The sequence below is a fragment of the Pseudochaenichthys georgianus genome, chromosome 7 (genome assembly GCF_902827115.2).
Source record: "Pseudochaenichthys georgianus chromosome 7, fPseGeo1.2, whole genome shotgun sequence".
NCBI classification, from domain to species: Eukaryota; Metazoa; Chordata; class Actinopteri; order Perciformes; family Channichthyidae; genus Pseudochaenichthys; species Pseudochaenichthys georgianus.
This window is the reverse complement of record NC_047509.1, coordinates 17,024,610-17,043,240: the sequence shown is the minus strand read 5'-3', so window position 1 is coordinate 17,043,240 and position 18,631 is coordinate 17,024,610.

The following is an 18,631-nucleotide window of genomic DNA, read 5'->3' as shown; positions in this document are numbered from 1 at the left end:
CATTTTAAAACATGGGTCTTCCTGTCTTCCTTCAGGATAAACACTCATATGAACATGTATTGGTGCACAAGAATGCCATGAATCCGAAAGACCAAACACAAGATACTAAAAGGATAAGCCCTTAAAGGAAGGAGAGTATGATTGATGAGTGAATTGAATAATGGAGTGCAAAGGTTGAGAAATGGAGGAAGCATAGAGAGGCATAATAGAGGACAGCATGACGCACGGTCTGATAGAGATTGAGGGCACCATAGCTGCAACGTAACTGAGATTTAACCGAGCCAATGTCATTCTGTTCAAGGGGTGTGTGTGTGAGTGCCGCTTCTGTGCATTAGTGTGTGAGTGTATGTTGCCCTTTTTTCAGAAATGTAATTCACACTACCTGGAAGTCATCTGTGGGTAGCCGGGGACGTATGTAGTGAGTGAATATGTGTCTCCACAGCATGTCTGTGTGTGTGTGTGTGTGTGTGTGTGTGTGTGTGTGTGTGTGTGTGTGTGTGTGTGTGTGTGTGTGTGTGTGTGTGTGTGTGTGTGTGTGTGTGTGTGTGTGTGTGTGTGTGTGTGTGTGTGTGTGTGTGTGTGTGTGTGTGTGTCTGTGTGTCTTTGTGCAGTTTTTATTTGCTCTGATTCCTCCAGTTGCTCAGGACGTCCGCAGTCTCAATGCTATTAACCCTTTGCCCTGTTCTGAAGGGGAAGATGGGGAAGATGGAGCAAAAAATACCCTCTGTACTTACGTTAACTCTCTTTTCCTCTACTCTCCTCTTCCTCTGAATAGTAAAAAGCACTGGGAGCCAGGACAGCTGCCTTTAGTTCACCAGAGTTGAGTGAAAAGTACAGATGTACTGACTTTGTTATCTCTGAATAATGCCACTCACTAAATTAGAATGCTGGACTCATTATCTTGCTGCAGGTTATAAGACCGTTTTAAAGTGTTTCCACTGAAGTGCCCAGCTCTGGGCTCATGAAAACAAAGTCTTGTCATTAATGCAGCATGGGTCCATCCGGAGAGCTTTTCTTTATCTTTCCATACGCTCGGAGGGAAGAATCATTGAACGGCAAGAGCGGATGCTTTGTGTGTTCATTGTCTCACAACGGAGAACATGTGGCGTATTTGTCTAATTAACAAATGTCACAGGCATACAATGTACCAAATGACTGAGAGTTCAAACAAAGATTTGTTTAAGAAACACTAATGAAGGTATGAGTGTGACAGTAAATGATTTGAAGATAATGACGTTTTATTGTGATGAAGTGATGTGTAGTGGTCAACTAGCTGCAGGTACTTCCTTGGAAAAAGAGATGAGTATGTTTTCCAGTCAAACTCAGGTTGCATGACAACTATGTGAAGTTGGAGTTAACCTTCAAAATGTCCCTTGTTAAACAACAGCTGCTAATCCGATTATAGATATTTCCGTTTTACTGTAATTAATGCCAGGCCTTCCTGTCCTCTTTGTTCCCACTGCATGGAGAAGACTTACTTGTAATAAAGTCTTATGTGCCTCATTTTCAAATTGTTACTATGTTCCAGCATTGATTCTAGGAATAAGACTCCTTGTTTCTAACCAACCTGTAATAGCTTATTCTTTGGCAAGAACTCGGTTATTATAATTGTTGAATATTAATTAAAAATGTTATTACTGCTTTAAGACCACTATCACGCTGCTGGAGAAGCTGTTGCAATTTTAATTAAGTTAACTTATATGTATTTCATTACACCATGGTCTTTGCTCATTGATGTTTAACATGTTATTGTGCACAGCATGATCTCTTATTGTTCATGTGGGTTCATTTTGATCTCAATTGTACATCTTTAGTCTCTTATTTTGTGATTCATATTTTCAACTATATGTTTAAAAGAGACAACATGCCTCATAAAAACCCCACACTGTCACAAAATCCATATGTGAACTAAATAAAAAAACATTATAGTACATGTAGTAAGGGGAAGATGACTTAATGCATGCTCAGGCCAAGGTTTATATGACACACACACACATTCAAATGTATGTTCTCTGTTCACAAGGGCAGATATTTCTAAATGCCAAAACTGAATAATTTATCAAGGTAACACCTTTCAGAGGGGCCACTGATGGAGGGGGGATGAAGACAAATGGAAAGGTGATGAGTCTGATATTTGAACGAGCGATGGGCAAGAGGAAATGGAATGATTGAGGAGAAAATAATAACACGTGCACATAAAGAGGAAAAGCGCGTGTGTGTGTGTGTGTGTGTGTGTGTGTGTGTGTTCAGAGCGTGTGTGTGTTTCTGAACATGTATTGTGTGCTCTGCTCATGTATTGACAGGAGAAGAGCAGGTGTTTTGGAGTGGCTCATGAGTCAATCCTGACTTGCATGTAAATCTGCAGCCTGTAAAAGGCATGCACACATTGGTCGAAGACGTACAGCTGTAGCCCCTTTCACTCATTCTAAGCAAGACAAACAATATTTTTAAATCGCAATGAATTAAATAAATACAAATCTTATTTTAAAAGATCATTCCAGTACTAAATGAAAGGAGGTAAAGTCATGTTAGAAACTGAGGGAAATGCAGGTATGTGATCCGTAAGCACTATTCAATATTCTTATTGTTGTACTCCCATATTTGGTGTTTTTGTTGTAATATAGTTAAATCCAGATTATTGTAATGTGAAACAAGAGAACTTCTATGAACACATACGCAGTGCTCCCTGTGTGAGTGCAGCTAAATGTTTTTGCAGATAAAGTTTGGCCCAGATTTGTTTGTGACCTCTGACCTGTAGTGGGAGAGAGGGGAGGCCGTCCCAAAGCTTGCTGCTGTATTTACTCTCTCCATCTGCAGAGCCTCGTTGAGCTGCGAGTGTGGCTACAGACGGATTGGGCCGGAGTGAACTCCGTCTGTAGCCACACTCGCAGCTGAATGAAGTTCCCTCCATTAAGGGTTAAGGGTATAAATACAGCAGCAAGCTTTGGGACGGCCTCCCCTCTCTCCGGCAGAAACAGGAAATGCCGTAACTGTATGTAACAACGGTTTCAAATCAGCATCTCTTAGACAAAAAATGTAAATTAATAACTCAAATAAAACTCCAAACATCTTTAATTGTGTTCTTTTCGTTTTAGTCTTCTTAGTTTTTGCAACAGTCTGTAAATATACACAACTTCATAATAAAATGCACACATTTACCTTTTTCTAGACTAAACACAGGTATGATCCTGTTAAAAACATATGAGGTTATCATGATTCATGAGGTTGTTAACATAGCAATTTATCAGTGGATGTTTGCTGGAACTGTTAGAGCTGTTTGTCCTGTTAAGCTTGTTGACGGATACACACAGCGCCGCTGAGACCGGTCAGGTGTAGACCGGTATCAAGTCAGCACCGATGCAGACTCGCTGTTTGAGGGCTTGATAGCCCACTCCCCCTCCACACCGCTCCACACTCGTTGGTTTGGTACAGCACTTAATGTGGCGGACCCTCCGCGCGAACGCGCAAACGGAGGGGGAGTGTGTAGGGGTAGGGGTAGGGTGTAGGGGGTGATTTGGGATTGGGCCTAAATCAAACTTTGAGCCAGTGGAGTAGCTGGACAAATCCCCATCCTGAATCTTTAAAAGTGTTTTCGTCAGTGTGAAAGACGGGATAGTTTCCTCCCAGCAGGCGTCTGGCAGCAGGAGGGAATCCCAGCAGGTTGCAAGGCCCCACAGATATAATCCTCAAAGGGAGTGCTGGGAAATATCTGCAAAATGCAGAGAGCTGAGGCTCTAAACCAGACTACTATGAAACAAGAAACATGCAAAAACATACGCAAACCACCTAGCTTATAACAGAGTAAATGTAAACTTTATTACAGTATTCTGATCACATTTAGGTCGTAATTAGATCAGATTTACACTATTGATTGCAATTTGGGACGTTTTTGAGTAGGCATAACCAGAAAAGATGAACGTCTTTTGAATCACTTTCATGCTTTGACCCCACATATTTCTTGAAGTGTACCAATTTAACAAGTTTCCACATCACTGTAAAATACTGTAAATGTTGAAGAGGCTTTAGTGAATAATACCATGAATCCGTTTTTTCATAGTAAACGAAAGTGCATGCTTATGTAGTGACTCATCTCCGGTGCCGACACTTTCTTTTTTTAAACCCTCATTATTTAAACTTCACCTTGACTGTATCAATCGTTGAAGGGAATGACCCTGAAGCGTTTAACCATCATTTGCATAAACACGATAATGACATCAATTTTACAACAAAGCTTGTCTTGCTATTTAGAGTGACTCATGGAGGAGAGCTCTAACTTGTCACATGTTAATTAAACTAAACGATCATTAAAAAAAGACTGCTGAATCTGCACAATATAACCTGTGTGGATTCGTGCTCCAGGGAATTACCAATTACTTCATGGATGACTTAAATGTCCTCTACACACACATGCATGCACACGGTGTACTGCAAAGATTTTCAGGAGTTGGTAGCGACTGTAAAAATAGAAACTAGATTAATAGACAGGGAAGTTTGGAGGTGACACAAGTGATTAGTGGGGAAAGGAGCGAACAATATACTAAAAGAGAAGTTCATGTTCGTAGTGTTGCTGTTGGCAAAAACAGGCTGACCCACTTTTAAAGGATGTGCAATCTGAGAGAGAAAGTACATGGAGGCCAGAGAGGCCACCAAGGAGCTCCAGCCAAAAGATGTGTGTGTGTGTGTGTGTGTCAGCTTAGTTCTATTAATGACTTATTGTCTCTGCCTGAGTCCAGGCAGGATTTGAAAGGGTATTGGACCTCCCATGGTACCAACACACATGCACATATGCACACACCCTGGGGCTCAAACACCTTCCTCTCCCTTTGCATGTATCTGTAAAACACACAGCAGGAGAAAGCCCACAGTAGAGGAAGATACAAATGGGGATGATGGGTGGCCTACAATGACGCCATCCTCTCTTGAAGTCATGTATTTACACTCCAGCTAGCTTCTATCCATTGCATACCATTTTATATTACGGGATGTCATTACTGCACAAAAAAAAATCAAGGCTCAAAAGACAACATCCACAGATTGATCTGACACTGTTGCTGCCTTGGAAGTAACATGTTAAAGGTCCCATGTCATGCTTTTTCGGTTATTACCCGTCCCCTTGTGTGTTATGAAGGTTTTTATGCATATAAACGGTCTGCAAAGTCACAAACCCTCAAAGTACATCCTGTAGGGAGTAAAAGTCTAAAGGCCCTGACACACCAGGCCGATTTCGGCTGTTTTCGTAAGTCGGAAGACGAAGCGTGTCCTGTCGCCCAAACTCAATTTGGTGTGTCCCGCACCGTCGACCGTGACACGCCTTATTTGGACTGCCTGACCCTATGCATGGCCGATTCAACATGTTGAACCGGCCATGCATCGGGTCAGGCAGTCCAAATAAGGTCCAAATAAGGTCAGGCAGTCGGACCAAATAATCACTCTGATTGGCTGTTCAGCTAGCGAATCAGTGCATGAGAAACAAAACGGAAGTGAGGGACGTAAACAAACGATTTAAGAAGGCACACACAGACTGCTATTTGGCACTGCATATAGATATGAATTGAACATGCTAACTAGCCACAATGCTTACATCGTTTATTTGTGTGCTTCAGAGAAAGAGCTGAAGAATTGGGATTCTATACGAACCCAGTACACCCGGTACAGGAAACTTGCCCCTTCGGGTAGTTGTGGAGCACAAAGGACTGGCAGACAGCAGTGGATCCTGACCAGGCTGCAGTTTTTAGAGCCCTACACAAGAAGGAAGGAGAACCTCACCATCACGGTAACTATTTTATTTGTTGAGTACAAATAAGTGTTTCTTGCTTCTTTCATTTACAAAAACATTATTTTCATTCATTTGGTGGTTACAGTGTTAAATATAACATAAATATAATATATAAATATATTCAATTATTGATGTGCTCATCACCTTAATGTTGCAGCTGGTAAAGGAGGAGCTAATTGAAATTACATGATATACTGCTGGGTAGCTTATGAAATTCAGCATGGGTTCAATAACGCTTTTATCTTAACCTATAATAATACATGATAAAATATGTCTTATATTTTGTAGTGTTCTGAATCTTCTAGAAGTATGTCTTTAGCATCTGAATAGAGCATCACAATGTGTCTACAATGTACCTCTCACACTTGACCACACCCCAAACTAATGGCACACACATTTCAGGGTATTGTTTTGTCATGAATGCTGAGTAAACAGTTTTAAGAAGCCATGGTATTAAATCCAACTAACTGTGAATTTATTTAAAAAAATGTAAGGAACGTCCGGTGGCTGCAGAATCAACCCCCGGTGGCACCAGCAGTGAAACCTCGACCAGCACCGCTCGGAGAGAGGCCAAGCACACTCAGCACTCGAAGGCCTCCGGCGAAGCGCAGGATGATGATACTAAATGAGATACTGTCTACCGCTGTTCATTGTTCAAGATTGAAATGTAAATGTGCAAGCCGTTTTTCTGCCCCTCTATTCACATGTAGCCTTTCATACGTGATGGTTTCTTCATTCTCTAACTGTTGTGGAGCAGAACTGCAGTTGCAGGATTAGTCTCAAGTACCTCAATATAATTATAGTATGTCTGCACTTTGTGCTCATCATTCATTCATGTATTTTATATTCTACTAAAACTGAATCAAACCATAAACAAGGTGGCCTGTTGGGATTAATATATATATATATATATATATATATCTCCACACATAGCATTGTGTGTTCCTTCCAAACAACTCAACTTTGGTTTCATCTGTCCACAGAATATGTTGCCAGAAGTGCTGTGGAACATCCAGGTGCTCTTTTGCAAACTTCAAACGTGCAGCAATGTTTTTTCTTGACAGCAGTGGCTTCCTCCGTGGTGTCCTCCCGTGAACTCCATTATTTCTCAGTGTTTTACGTATCGTAGATTCGTCAACAGAGATGTTAGCATGTGCCAGAGATTTATTTAAATCTCTAGCTGATACTCTAGGATTCTTCTTCACCTCATTGAGCATTCTGCGCTGTGCTCTTGCATTCATCTTTACAGGACGGCCACTCCTAGGGAGAGTAGCAACAGTGCTGAACTTTCTCCATTTATAGACACTTTGTCTTACCGTGGACTGATGAACATCAAGGCTTTCAGAGATACTTTTGTAACCCTTTCCAGCTTTATGCAAGTCAACAATTCTGAATCGTAGGTCTTCTGAGAGCTCTTTTGTGCGAGGCATGGTTCACATCTGGCAATGCTTCTTAAGAATAGCAAATTCAAAACTGGTGTGTATTTTTTATAGGGCAGGGCAGCTTTAACCAACACCTCCAATCTCATCTCATTGATTGGACTCCAGGTTGGCTGACTCCTGACTCCAATTAGCTCTTGAAGAAGTCTTTAGCCTAGGGGTTCACATACTTGTTCCACCCTGCACTGTGAATGTTTACGTGGTGTGTTCAATAAAAACATGCAAACATATAATTGTTTGTGTGGTATTAGTTTAAGCAGACTGTGTTTGTCTGTGGTTGTGACTTAGATGAAGATCAGAACACATTTTATGACCAACTTATGCAGAAATCCAGGTAATTCCAAAGGGTTCACATACTTTTTCTTGCAACTGTATATAATATATCTGCATTATTTGATCCCATTTTATGCTTTGCTCTTGCTGCTTGTTTTACACTGATTTTATATCTTATTTCTTACTGATGTAAAGCACTTTGAACTGCAATCCCCTGTATGAAAGGTGCGATACAAATAAAGTTATTATTATTCAGATGGATGTTTCTCTGTTCATTCTCCCATTATCCTCCTCAACCTGCCTAGAAGTATTTTAATGTTGTAGCTGTTACTATAAACAATACTAATGCTAGGGCTGCAACTGACAGTTATGTAGGCACATTGTTATTGTTTCTTATCGCTGTGTGATTAAAAGAACACAAATAGCAGGATAGGCAATGCAAAACTTTATTTCGCACCTTCATACACACATAACACAACATTAGAATGAGCTTTTATCAACACCTACATGATGATAACCTGTCAACATGACATTAATACAGAGCGGGCAGAACCCAAATCTAGCTCCAGTGCCGCACGAAACATGTTTTCGATGGACGAGAGTGAAAATGGAATGCACACGCTATTTGTTGTTTGTTTTTATCACGGTCTGTTCTTCTTCTCTGTCTTCTGGTTTTTGCCTCTTTTGAATAACGAATACACACTACCGCCGCCTGCTGGTAAGGAGAGTTATTGCCACTCACGCACTGAAGTCTTTGCGGTGTGTTCCCGTGCGACACATGGCCAAGACGCAGGAGAACACGGCGACGCAGGAGAACACGGCGACGCAACAGCCGGCGTCGGCGTCGGCGAGTCCTCTGGTGACTGCTTGGTGTGTCAGGGCCTTAACACAGAAAATACCTGTCGATATGCTGCCCCAGAACGCCTCGTTGGATATTTCTCTTTTCCCGTTGTTTTCTTCCTGGGTACAGTGATGTGCCCATACCTAAATGGACCAATCCGTGGAGCCGTTACATTACGTCCGCAGAGCCGTTATGTTAAGTAGATTGGTCCAAATAACTGAAGATCAAAGACTTCAGTTATCTACGTAGTGCATTTGCACAACTTTTTGAACGGAGGATGAATCCTACTGAATTTCTGATGCCCTATAACCTTCCTACGGAAGAGGATTAGGGCCACATTTTTTTTTTTTGGGAGGATTTGAAAACAATTTAAATAATTTTTGTTCTGAGAAAAAAGTCAGAATTCTGACTTTAATCTCAAAACAAAAAAAAACTTATTTTTTTCAAATCCTCCCAAAATAGTTTTTAATGTGGCCCTAATCCTCTTCCGTACCTTTCATATAGTTCACCAAAGATGTGTTTTTTTGTTGTGTTTTTCAGTCAAATATCACAGCTGTTGGATGGATACCTTCAAATATGGTATGCAAGAATATTTAAGTGTATTGAAAATTGTAAACATTTAGCCATCCCAGCATGAATAAGCGTTTCTGCACAAATGTTGTTGGATCAGCACATTTCGACTTAATGCCAAAAGGACACAATAGCTAGAGAAAGTACGAGTGTCAGAGGAGATAAACAGTATGGCACTAACTCACTGATTTATGCAGCGTGCCTGTCTTTGTCTAACACTATATACTCTCAATAATGATTAAAATGCTATTAAAATGCGATTTTTTATCCAACATAAAGCTGCACTATCACTTCATGCTTGGTTTACCTATTTCTTCAGGGAAGTGAGAATGAAATATTGCAGAAAAGTAATGTATGGCAAAGCCTAATATACAGGGGATATATTGTTCATATGGCAGGGAGTCCAAAAGGAGATGCCTCTGAGGAGAGAGCCAACATATTAAAAATAAACCAGGTGAGAAAAAGATTATAGGGTGTGGAAATGATTGAGAGGAGGTGAGAGACATGGAGGGAGAGCAGATGATGTGAGAAATTAAAGTGTGAGCAACGTCAGTGTGGAGAGGAGGAAGGGGGTTGAGGCTTCCTGCTTTTTTAATCCCAAGACTCCCACAAACATGGCTTCCCCAGCTCTTTACTCCCAGATCTGCTACCAAGGGAAAGAATACATACTCTGTTTAATTTTTTTATAGACTGACATATAAAGGAACTGTCATGTAATGCAATTATTCAGCATCTGTTCTTGTTAGTAACGCTTTCATTCAGGCTGCGGCCCCACGAGGACGAAAACGGCTAAACGCATAGGATTAACGCAAACGCAATCGCAAACGGCTTCCGTCCACATGCAATAATTATCCGGATAGTGTCTGCCCACACGAGACCGCTCCGTTTAGCTCCAACCGCTGGAGAAGCTGCAGTACATATGCAGGAGCCTGTAGGTGGCGCTGTAACTTCCTCCACAAAAGCAGCGAAGAAGAAGGTTGTCATGGTTGCCCTTCTGTTTATTCTCCGCGGTGGGGGCTGAGGGAACCGGGCAGAGTTTTTCGCCAGTCGTGTATTAAAGTTGAAATCTTCCGGACAAAATTATAAAAGTGCCGGTCAAAGGTCTTCTTTGTTATTTATTGAGCTTTAAAACAAATGAATAACGACTCTATATAATATAATGATAAAATACACGGAGCCTCTCTTTTTCCTCCCTCTCTTCGGACAGCGCCAGTGTCTGTCTCATGCAGCAGCTCATCCAGTAATCAGTGACCCGGCCGACTGTAAAAATAAAAATATTTATAACTAGTTTAGGGAGTTTGAGAGGTAATTAAAATAGCTAAGGGTGATGATCTGACTTGAAGTGTGTGTTTTGCTGCAGAGGGAGGAGCTGCAGGTGAGCAGAGCTGCATGTCTCCGTCCTGTCAGATTAGACTTCACTCGCGAGAGAAAGATAAATAATCTGAATAGAGAACCGCAGTGACGCGTCCTAAAACCCGGATGTAAACTTCTTCCGGTTCCTTCGTCAAAAACGCAATGCAATTTCTCCATAGGATTTTGGAAAATAGCTCGAAATAAGGTCTGTGGTTGACACACATTTAAGAGAAGGATCACGTTTTGTTCAGCCGGATAATCTCCACATGTCTCCCCTACTTTTATAATTTTTGAATCATAAATCTAGTCGCCAGAAGCAAAATGCTAACGTTATGCTATAAACGAACTACAAGCCAGTACAGCAGCAGGGTCGCACGACTTCAACGTCACGCCAACTTAAGATCGTTTCAACTGACTTGCACTGAAACTGCACTTTGAACACTTTAAATATATTAACATTTTAAACTGTATACCCCGTTTATCTAGGCCCTTTTTGTTTTGTTTTATGTATACCACGTTTATCTAGGCCCTTTTTGTTTTGTTTTATGTATACATGTCACAATGTGGGAAACGATATTTCTGGATGTATAACACATGTAGAATTTGTTTACAATAAAGCTGACTTTGACTTCCGCGTGCTTGCATATTTTAACAAAGCTTTTCATTTTAGCCACACTGAATTTAACTAGAAGTCATGGCTGTCAATTACCAGTCTGATATCGTTTTACAAAGATGACAAGAAGAATGGAGATAGAGGAGAGAACCACTACAAGTCAGGACACGTACAACAGTGCAGCCTAGATGAAGGTGTGCTTACCGGTGTTGTCAGGGCTAGCATGAGGGACAAGGTTTATAGAGTGTCGGTGAGTAGTTATAGCAAGAGTACCGTTAACCTAGAGTTAATTTATTCACATTAATTCCCATCAACAAATCCATTTTATGTGTCACATGAAATCTTTATTAGGCAAGGCAAGTTTATTTATATAGCACTTTTCAACACATGGCAATTCAAAGTGCTTTACAAAAAATGAAAGACATTAAGAAATGGCATTTAAAATCAGTCATTAAAAAGCAAAGCTAATAAAATAAACATTAAAAGAAAAAATACATGGATAAAAGTTACAGTGCAGTTTAAGATGTGAATAGTTCAATTAAAAGCAGCGGCAAAAAGAAAAGTCTTCTTGCTGGATTTAAAAGTAGTCAGAGTTGCAGCGGACCTGCAGGTTTCTGGGAGTTTGTTCCAGATGTTTGGAGCATAATAACTGAACGCTGTTTCTCCATGTTTAGTTCTGACTCTGGGGACAGAAAGCTGACCCGTCCCTGAAGACCTGAGAGATCGGGATGGTTCATCATTTAGCAGGAGGTCAGAAATGTATTTTGGGCCTAAACCATTCAGGGCTTTATAAACCAGCAGCAGTATTTTGAAATCTATTCTTTGACACACAGGAAGCCAGTGTAAAGACTTCAGAACAGGAGTGATGTGATCCACTTTCTTAGTGTTAGTGAGGACTGCAGCTTCCTAATAGATGTTTTAGTGAGACCTGTGAAGACACCATTGCAGTAGTCCAGTCTACTGAAGATAACGGGACAAGTTTTTCCAAATCCTGCTGTGACATTAGTCTTTTAATCCTAGATATGTTCTTTAGGTGATAGGCTGATTTAGTAACTGTTTTAATGTGACTGTTGAAACTCAGGTCAGAGTCCATGACTACACCTAGATTTCTGGCTTTATCTGTTGGTTTGAACATTGCAGACTGAAGCTCAGCACTCACTTTTATACGTTCTGCCTCGGCTCCAAAAACCATTACCTCAGTTTTATCTTTGTTTAATTGGAGAAAGTTCTGACACATCCAGTCATTGATTTGTTCAATGCACTTACTCAGTGTTTGAAATGGAGCATAGTCTCCTGGTGAAATGGTTAGGTAAATGTGTGTGTCATCTGCATAGCTATGGTAACTTATTTTGTTGTTCTTCATTATCTGAGCCAGTGGTAGCATGTAGATGTTAAAGAGAAGAGGCCCCAAGATTACAAATTTTACACACCAGAAAACACAGAAATATCCATGAAATAAACATACAGTAGGCTATAATTGGGAAGGCATTACAAATGTAAATATATTTTAAATAATAAAACAATCCCACCACCACAGGTATCTACAGGAGAAGAGGGAATTCTCTCCACAAAATGTGAATGCCCAGGTGGAGAATGGAAATGCAGTCATGCGGCTGCATTAGCCATCTTTGCCATCCACACTTTCAGCTGCACTGACACCCCCTGTCAGTGGAAGAAGCCAAAGGCAGCTAAACGTACGCATTCAGTGGAGGAGCTATTTCCTCCAACCAATAACTCATTCAACCCGCTGACAAGAGAGCCCACCTCCGAAGATCGTGACTGGCTGAGAGACAGACTCGGGGGCAGGTTCTCAGGAATGTCTTGGCTTCTCTCCCCCGAGCCAGAAGAGGAACACTACAGCTTGGAAACACTTACTGTTCCTGAAATTCTCAAATCTGTTGGGCATCAGGGGCCTGAGGCAATTGTGGCAAGCATGGCATTGTCTGAGGAGCAACAGAGGGCAATTCAGGTGGCTACACTGGTCAGCGAACCAACCCAAACTGGCATTTGTTCAGGAAAGGAAGGTTGACTGCCAGCAACTTTGGAGCTGTCCTGAGGTCAAAGCGTGTGACTGCTTCCCTTAGTGCCAGGGTGCTAGGGCAACAACAGACCCTTGGTGGTGTTTTGTCTGTACAGTGGGGGACTATGAATGAATGTGAGGGCGTCAGGGCATTCACCACTGCAACCCAGATGCAGGTCCATGAGTCAGGTTTGTGGCTCTCCCAATCAGGAGTGTTGGGGGCATCTCCAGATGGTCTGGAAGGGTCTCCCGCTGTGCTGGAGGTAAAGTGTCCCTACGGAGCCAGGGAAATGACAATTAGTGAAGCATTGCAAGTCAAGGGCTTCTGTGTCAGTAAGGAAGGAGAAACATTCAGCCTGCGTGAGGAGCATCCTTACTGGCACCAAGTGCAAGGTCAGCTTCACCTCACTGCAAGAAAGAAGAAGAAATTAAGAAATTGTGAATCGTTTTTAATTTACATTTACTCGCCTTTGCAATGTTGTGGTTGTTAGAGTGTTACCCCCTAAACGCACCAGGAGCGTCTGCGCCGCGTTACGTTGCGTCTGCGCCGCGTTACGTTGCGGCTGCGCCACGCTGCGACCTCCTCCTGCGACCTAACACACCAGGCGCGTTTCAAAACGTTGCGGAAGCGGAGCGTCGTGTGTGCAGCCTCGCAGTTCTTAATTAACTTTAAAACATTAATATGTAGTTGTTACCTTCCACTCCACAAACTGCAGCGACTAAAAACCAGGCCTTGTCCTTTCTGATGTTGTCCTTGTAAAAAGCATTGGTTACATCGTATACAATGGTGTGTTTCTCCACTTCCATTATGAACACCTCGTCGTCCATTGTGCGTATCGTAGTGGAGGTGTTGTGATGAAGGAGGGGGGTCTGCTAAATTAGTATATACGCAGGATGGGCCTGGCCCGGATGCTCACCTTTCCACTTCCTGCGAGGGGGGGGCTGCCTGTCCGACCTTACCTTACGGCTGCGCTACGGCAAAAATAGGATTCATCCTAATTTTAGAGAAGCGCTGCGCCGAGCCGCTGCGCCGAGCCGCTGCGCCGAGCCGCTGCGCCGAGCCGCTGCGCCGAGCCGCTTCTGGGACGCGTCTGAGCCGTAACGCGGCGCGTGTGGTGGAATAGCACCCATTGACTAGAGTGGCCGCGATCCTTACGACCGCCGCGGCGCAGCCGTAACGCGGCGCAGCCGTAACGCGGCGCAGCCGTAACGCGGCGCAGCCGTAACGCGGCGCAGACGCTCCTGGTGCGTTTAGGGGGTTAGGCTTCCTGTCAGCTCGTCTGTTGGGAAGATATAAAATATTAGTTTCATGGAAGTCACATCGTCACAAATAAGAGCATTAAGACATACAGTACATAGGCTAAAACAAAACATCTAAAGATATAACCTTGCACTTTGTCTCGTGAACATTTTCACTATTCTGACATTTTTATAGATCAAAATTGAACTAAAGAAATAAAGGTAGATTAATCCATATTGAAAATAGGTGTCAGCTGCTACACTAATTATAATAGTTATATTTCTTAATTAATTAAGATATTACTGTATTGATCCCAATTGGGGAAATGTTTGTGTTACAGCAGCATAACAAGAAAAACTAAATATAAGTTATTATATATACAAAAGTATGTTAGGGATGGAATATTAAATTGAATATAAATGTAAAATGTACATGTGATGTTACGTCCAAGAGAAGCTATGGAGCAGAGAGTTCTCTGCCAGCCAGAGGTGATTTGTTATTAGTTCAATATGTCAAACTGATTTCCCTGACTACAATCTTTAGTTACATGGTGAAACGTTATGCTGCTTGTACTAATTAGACTTATCATATAAGCCACACAGGTTTTAATAGGATGTATTCATTATCTTTACTTATTTTGCGGTCTTTTCAGCAGTGCCATCTCTAAAACGGCGATACACTACCCATCATTTACATTTCACCGTGACATGGACAACAATGTAACGTCAGCTTACCTCATGGCACGAATCCAGACTCTCCTTTGGAAAACATTGGCCGGGAAACGATAGAACGAGCACGTTTCATGCGAAGACCTGTGGCTGCAACCCGGAGCAAAGCAACAAACCATTGCGTAGCTAACTAGTAGCGCTAGCTTTAGCTAACGTTAGCCAACGAAACGAACTGCCGAGTAAAATTGGAAAACACTGGTAATTAATTGTTCTATAATTTATAAAACTACGGTGTTAAAAATGACCATTTCAAAAATAGAGATTCTAATGGTAAGATATAGATATACAGATACTAAAGAGACTACAGATAGGCTACTAAAGATAGGCAGGTACTTGCTTTCAAGCAGAACACAGGGGAAAACAAATTTAGCGGGAGTGTTTACGTGTGTAGGCGTAATGACGTACAACGGACTCGACCATTTCTGTAGTCCTATTCAGCCACTCGGTAACAACCATCGTTTTTCAGACACGTAAACTCTTCACAAATCACCAGTGGGGTCACTGCTGATGTATCTACTGTCGTAGAACAAAACGTGATTTATCTCTTAAATTTGTGTCAACCACAGACCTTATTTCGAGCTATTTTCCAAAACCCTATGGAGAAAATACATTGCTTTTTTGACGAAGGAACCGGAAGTGCTAAAAATGCTAACTTACTTCCGGGTTTTAGGACACGTCACTGCGGTTCTCTATTCAGGGTGCAGTTTACTTTGACGTGGGGATGAGCAGCAGAGGTGGGGAGAGGTGGGGCTATTGCCTCATCATTATTGCTGTAGATTTTTTATTTTTTTTTTTATTTTGATATACTTTATTAATCCCCGTGGGGAAATTGTTGCACAAACAACTGTAGCATGGTCAATAGCGTCCGGAGCACGATAGCAACTCTGCGATCCGCCATTGTTGTTGTTGTTGGTGGCGAAACACTTCAGCACTGGCGCGGGGTAAACGGAGGTGAGCAGAAGAGGTGGGGAGAGGCGGGGCTATTGCGCAATCACTATCAGTGATCTGAAAATGTCCGTATAGGGCGCACACACGGAGCTGTTTGACCCCCCAGAGAGTGGCGTATGCATTTCTATCCACCTTGGGACCCGTTGTCGTTTCCTCAGTCGTTTAGTGCCATATTCGGTCGTCCTCGTGTGGCCGAACGGTCTATATGACACTAAACAGTAACGCAAACGACCGAATTCGTCCTCGTGGGGACGCAGCCTCAGTCTCTGAAGTCTGCGATGGATTAAGTTTCAAAGTAGGGTCTAAGTAGGGCAGAACACAGACACAAACATTCTAATTAATAGATGATTGCAAGGCTTTATAATTCATCATGGTCTTCAGAGCTTCAATAAACTAATCAGATAAGAGTCCGTTTATTCAACTCAAGCCTTGGATCATGTGAATATTTAGTTTATTTTTCCAGTCGCTGTCCTAATTCTGTATGGACCAGATGTTTGGTGTAGGAGCAGGGAAGCCCCCCTGCAGCTGATATGTTCTGGTGGGACTGTATATTTATTATGTATACATTTCATCTGACACTTACGTCATGCTAAGACACTCCAGAAACCCCTCCAAGGATCCAAACAACCTTAAAAGTGAATGCTTTTAAGTGGCAGTGTCAAGATTGTGAAGAAGTAACAACTCTTGTCTGTAAATTCCACGAGTGGTTGTCCACATGCATTCTTTGCCTGTGCACTCACTACTTGTGTATCTCTTTATCTCCATTGAGCGCGGAGAGATGATCAGAGATGGCAAAAGTACACACATCCTTTACTCAAGAAGAACATAATACTCGTGTTTTAAAATACTCTGGTAAAAGTAGAAGTAGGGCTACTGACTAAACTTCTCAAGTAAAAGTAAAAAAGTATGGGCTTCGAAATGTACTGAAGTAAAAAGTACCCATAACTACCAACTGTTTTATAGAGTAACTGACCTCACCAGGGTTTCCCACACATAGACTTTACTTGGACGGGCCGACCTGATGCTCCTGACCAGTGAGGCTTCGTTCTACAGATGTCCGTGTCCTCTGTGTCTCCTCCTGTCTGCCTCCCCTGTGCCTCTGTCCTGTGCAGCTGCTCTCTGGCCCTCATGTCTATAGTTATGCTAATATGAGCGGTTGATTAATTAGTCCGCAGACAGGTGCTTTGTCCATATGGGACTGCTCTTCATTTGTGAATATTCAGATTACAGCTCCCCTCTGTGCTTTTACTGTCCATGGTTGTGGGTAGAAAGAGGATGTGGGACGCTTAAGGGCATGTCACTGGCTGAGTAACAGGAAGATACCGCTTGTTTAAGTGGAGTGATTAGATTATTATTATTATATTAGAAGATTTTAGAGAGTTGTCTGGGGGTCATAATAACAAAGGCTCATGACTGGTTTTCATGGAATCTTAAAATAGCACTTCATTGCATTAGTTACGCAAGTTCATCAGCAGTAAAAATAATGCGAATACATTATTTTAATATGTAAATTGATGCTTGTTATTGAGAAAAGAAAGACTGCAGAAAAACTGAGCAAGACAGTAAAGAGGTTACTTACTTATCTGTAAATCCTCCATGGTCAGTCTCCATATAAATTAGACTCTTGCTTCTGGTCCCTTGTGAATAAAATATGTCTGTCTCTCGCATTAGTCTTCCTGTCATTCCCTGAGGCCTCTCATGGGAATAAAACCGGAGAAGCACTTCAAGTTTCTCCACAGCTCATGGGAGATGTGATCAAGTGACATTTATATCCGGAGCCATACCGACATCTGGGGTATTTCTGCACTATCTCATCACAACCTCCACAGTTTCCCTTTCAGACAAAGAAGCAGGTACTCTAGTTCAGGATTTTTCAAAGTGTGGGAAGGTGAGCCTCCCCTCAGAGAACATAAGAAAAGACGTGCCCCCCATCCCAATTATTATTATTATTATTATTATTATTATTGTTGTTGTTGCTATAATGCAGGGGTATTCAATTGCATTTCAAAGAGGTCCAGTAAGAGAAAATGTCATTAAATGCTCTGTTTTCGCTGTGTCTACCTTTCTCTTTTTTGAGCACGCCATTTGAAATTCTCTTCTTGTCTCTGTGTGTGTGTTTGAATCTATCGTGCTGACTCACTGACTGCACCGATTTAATTGGCTGAGTAGCGTCACCTCCTTAAAACATGAAACAACAACTTTTTTAAACTTTTTAATCTTTATGTTTTAAACATTTTTTTTAAACATTTATTTCGTGGATAAATCCTCATATGCTCCCGGCAACACACTGAACGTCAACTTTGCCTCCTTATTACACTCACCCCTACTTTAGTGCGAACAATGAGTCTGCGTCTTTAATTCGCACAGGCGGATGATGCGGGGATGCAATGTACAGGAATAAACGCAGATCATCCTCTGGCTGCAGCCTTGACTTTTGATCAAAGTCAATGCGGAAAACCCGCACTCACACAACAGGTAGGTGGAGGTGAAGGGAATGAGCACTTTTACAGCCTTTTTGGCAAGGTGGGGGAACTCTGTCTCCACAGACAGCCAAAAGTGTCCAAGTGACGTTTTCTGCCAGACGCTGTCTCCTCTCTCACTTTAGGTAACTTCACTAAAAATCGATCCATGTTGCCGGATCGTCGCATAAAGTTAGCTGAAGTTAACTAGCTAGATTTCACTGTTTCTCGTTATTTCTTTCTCACGCTGCGCCTCCCCTGAAGCTCTGGTGCCCCCCCGGGGAGGCGCGCCTCACACTTTGAAAACCACTGCTCTAGTTCATACATGATCAGGTGTAATTGCCTGATTATTTCCCAATTAAATGCAAAAA